A 4,434-nucleotide genomic window follows, 5' to 3' on the forward strand; every position below is an offset into this window, starting at 1 on the left:
GTCACCTGCAAGAAATCCTTGACTCACCCCAGCCATCCTAATTGGTACCCATGTCTACATCCACCCTAACACTGAACACCCTGCGCTGTGAGCTGATTTTCTCGTCCCTCTCTCTGGACTGTGAGCTCATCTCTGATTTTATTTCTGGACACACAGTGGATGCTAAGTAAATGTTGAATAAATGAGTAAAACAATTAATTAATGATTGGAAATGTCTCTGGGGAAATGTCATCTTTGGTGTCGTCTAACTCTGAACTGGCTATGGCTCTGAACACCAACATCAGCTTTTCTCTTCCCATCTCCTCTTTCCCCACCCATCCTCCTCCTTTGGCGTACCCATTAACACTTCTGCTCCCATTTATCATGAACCCTGGCATAGCAGAGGGAAACTATCTTTATGTTTAAATCCAAAGGGCAACCATTACGGTGATCCTCGTGGTTGCCTAATTTTGTCAATGTGTCTGTTGTCTGAGTGCTCTGGGCAGCATTGTTGTGGGACAGAGGGTGTAAGAGTAGATATAGAAGGAGCAGGAGCATTTGGGTTGGGGGCAGTGATGTGGGAAGGGACCTCATCAGATGAAAACAAGAAGGGTCTTCACATAGGACCGGGGTGTGCGGATGGGCAGGCGGGTATGGGGAGGCAGGGAATAAGGAAAGGGAGTGCAGTTTCCCCAAAGGCATATGTATGTCTGAGTCGGTCCTCTGAATGCAGCGTGCATTTGTCTGTGTCACTCACTCCCTGGTGGACTGACTCTCATAACCATGCGCTTTTTTCTTGTCTGTCCAAGGCCTAGGGCAGCAGGGCGGGTCACCCTCCTGCTGCTGTCACTGTGTCTGGAAGAGGAGCAGAGAGCTGGGGTGCAGAAGGGCTTTGCTTTCCGAGAGCAAGAAAGAGTCTGTTCTCCGGTCCTCCCAGGAGGCCTGGGCAGCCTCTCCTTTTGTGAGCAGGACTGTGACAGCTCCCCCAGGTACAAACATAATGTAGAAAAGGGAACAATTGTGGTTTGAAACAGAGCCTCCTGATGGGGTGGGATGCCCAATGACCCCTTCTTTACAGGTTTGGGTGTCATAAGCCAGTGTTTAAGACATTTAGAGCAAAGTGATTATTTTTTAAAAGCGTGGGATTTATTTTAAGAGCCATCAGAGAGTGGCCCGGTGTGTGTAGAAGCCTCCTGGAAACAATTTCATCTGACACTATGGAATTATCTTGTTGAGTAATTTCCTTTGGGTCTGGAAAGCACAGATGTGCTGTTGGAGTCCCAGTAAACGCTGGCTACTGCAGGGATCATCTTTCCTCCTTCATTAAGGGGTTTGGACAAGCCACACAGGGCAGGTCCTGGGAGCTGTGGACCATCTCCTATTTCTACCCCAGGGGTGGCGGTGGGGGAAGGTGGTGATGTAAAGCAAGTAGCACATCACTCATCTATGGGCCACCTATTGTGTGTGTGTGTGTGTGTGTGTGTGTGTGTGTGTGTGTGAGTTGGGGAAGGTGCAGCATAAAGCAGATGGGACACCAGCAGGGATTTCAGTGGGAAACTAAACAGATCCTTCCCTCCATCTGCTTCTCTTAGCAATCGGCTTGACCGAAGCCCAGTGAAGTGCTAGAAGCAGTTGCTTCTCTGCCTGGTTGGCCCTGCTGGGGGAGGGGTGGTGGTGGTGGAGGCTGTGGTAAGGGTGGGCTCAGGAATGAAGACCGGCCTGGGTGTCATTTACTAGCTGTGCGACCCTGGAAGTTATCTTCTCTATAAACTGGGGATACTACTGATGCCCACCTCCTAGGGCTGCTGGGAGGATTAACGAGGAAATACAGGTGAAGTGCTTATCCGTTTGCGTGGCTCAGGGTAAGAACTCATCACTGAATGTCCCTGGAAACAGCAATTGTGTCCGATTTTATCGCCCTTCTTCTGTTCTTGTCGCCTTAGAGTCCTCCCCACAAAGCCCCGAGTAACATTTTAACAATGTAAAGCACATCGTGTCACTTTCCACAGGCTTTCCGTTGCTCTCACCCGCTGCTCCCCACCTCCCCACGCTCATGTGCTTTGGCCAAGCTGGAATGATTTGCTTCTCAAACATGCTGAGCGCGGTCCAGCCCCAGGCTTTTGCCCTTGCCATTCCTCCGTAGTTACATGGCTGACTGCTCTCTGAGCAAGGCCTCCACCAAAAACAGCTCTGCTCCCACTCTCTCATGCCACTCCATTTTATTTTCATCCCTCTCCAATAAATCCTGTTTATTTATTTTTTTATAGCCATGAATATCCTCCCCAGACCCCACTGTTGCCATCTTTTCCTCCCTTAGAATTCAAGCCCCCAACTTGCCTCTCTCTCACCCCCCATCCCCCCACCCCACTGCTGTGTCCTCAGAATCTTGTCCAGTGCCTGGCACATGGTAGATGCCTAATACAAGTTTGTTGAAACAATTAAAGAATGAATGAGTCTTGTCCTGCCCATCTCCTTCCTATCCTTTCTTCAAAGTCTAGCCTAAGACTAAACTCCACTATGAGGCCATTTTTGACCATCCCAACTTTTAGGAATATCTTCTATTTCCCTCTTAGTTCATGCCACTGAATGGAATTGATGATCTTTCTTCTCTTTTCCTTCCCTCCTCTTTTTCCTTCCTTCCTTCCTTCCTTCCTTCCTTCCTTCCTTCCTTCCTTCCATTTGTCTCTGGTATCCATAAAAATTTCCCATTTGGGAGGTGTTCAGGATTTTAAACATTTTATTTTAATGACTGGATGAGATAGCAAGCCAAAAGCTAAACATAAAAGGGCCTTCCTGTAGCTAGTGCAGTGATCTGAATGCCCTGGGAACACAAGGCACTGGATTATGGGAGGGATTTTGGTGTGGGGGATAGAGCATTGAAATATTACATACATAAACTGTGCCCGGAAGTCCCCCCATAATGTTAATAACTGGTGAATTTGAGTGAAGGTATAAGTCCTCTTGTGACTTCTCTTTAAGTTAAAAATTATTTTAAAATAAAATGCTAAAAATCCTTTCCCCCCTTAAAAATGGTATGAGGTGAAATTTATCAGTCTCTTTCTTTATAGTTGTGGTTTTCATGCCATGCTTGGAAAAGCCTTTTTTATCTCAAGTTCATAAGAATATTCACTCATGTTTTCTTTCTATGGTTTCCTTTATTTGTGTTGAAATATTTGATCTACCTGGAATTTTGGTGTTGAAGCAGGAAAATGTTTCAGTTTTTTTCTTTCTTTTCTCTCCCAATGTCTAACCAATTTTCTGCACAATTTTTATTGAATAATCAGTCTTTTCTCACTGGTATGAAAGAATATGTTTATCATGTGTTAAAAGTCCTTATATATTTCATTTATGTGTAATGTTTCTTCAAATGCCCTGGACTTGTTTGTGTTCCTTTGATGTGTCCATTTGTGTGTTTCTCGGTACTCGCTTATCCCCACCCCCTTCCACAATTTTTCTGGCGAATTTTGGGTATTTATTTTTTCAGAAGAATTTCAGAACACTTTAACTTGGGGATTATTTGATTTCAGGTAACATAATAACCAATTCAAAAGAGTATGTTGAGTATATAAAGAGTTTATCATGTAATTAAAGCAAAAGTGGAACAACCAGGCTCAGTAAATGTTAAAAAATCAAGAAGGACCTAGGTACACATGGCAGAAATATTTAGACTACCCTCTAGTGCTCTGCCTTAGCTATGACTTAATCCCAACCATTAGCTTTGAAGTCTATCTGTTTGAATTCTTGGGAGAAATCATTGAATTGGCCACTGGCCAACCAATGGATTGGTTCTCCCTGATTCAGGCGCCTGTAGAAGTTACATGATACAAATATAAGGGGAAAGTTCTCAGAAAATGAACATACAGGTTTGGTAGTTGTCCTAAATAATATACAGTTGAAGTTTTGCAATATTGAGTCTTTTAGTCAAAGAACAAGATATGTCTTTCCACTTGTTCAAATTTCTTATGACCCTTCATAGAGTTTCCTTATACCTTTAAAAAAAGGCCCCAAATATACGCTTAGATAATTTATGCTTTTTATTATTTTGAATGTAATTTTCTTTTTTTCATGGTATTTATTGAAGTGGTTGACTGGGAATTTTTTATGTATAACAAAGTAGTTAGTTTTTATATTTAATTTCAACCAATGACTCTTAAATTTCCTGATTATTTCTAATTGTCAGTTGTTTCTCTTGAGTTTGCTTGGTATGGAGTCATGTTATCTGCAAATTAGGATTGTTTTGTCTTCTCTATAGTATATCCCTATACTTTATATTCTTTTATAATTTTAATATTTTTATTATAAACAGAGTAAACTGATGAGCTTATTTCCATTTATTTAAATTGAGAAAAAGGATAGAAATAATGTGTTACATTTTGGGAAGTCTAACAAAGTGTGAAGCAAGATATGGAAGTTCTTGTTGGTCTCAACTGGAAAAATGTTTCCAACTATATATAT

The 4,434-nt window shown here is 42.5% G+C and overlaps 1 protein-coding gene across 1 annotated transcript in view; it reads left to right on the forward strand.

Moving 5' to 3' along the window:
- The window catches only part of MYRFL (myelin regulatory factor-like), a 105,764-nt gene that overhangs the window by 19,167 nt on the left and 82,163 nt on the right, over positions 1 to 4,434 (forward strand). The window lies entirely within an intron of this gene.

The sequence above is a fragment of the Myotis davidii genome, unplaced genomic scaffold (assembly GCF_000327345.1).
Source record: "Myotis davidii unplaced genomic scaffold, ASM32734v1 scaffold582, whole genome shotgun sequence".
Lineage (NCBI taxonomy): Eukaryota > Metazoa > Chordata > Mammalia > Chiroptera > Vespertilionidae > Myotis > Myotis davidii.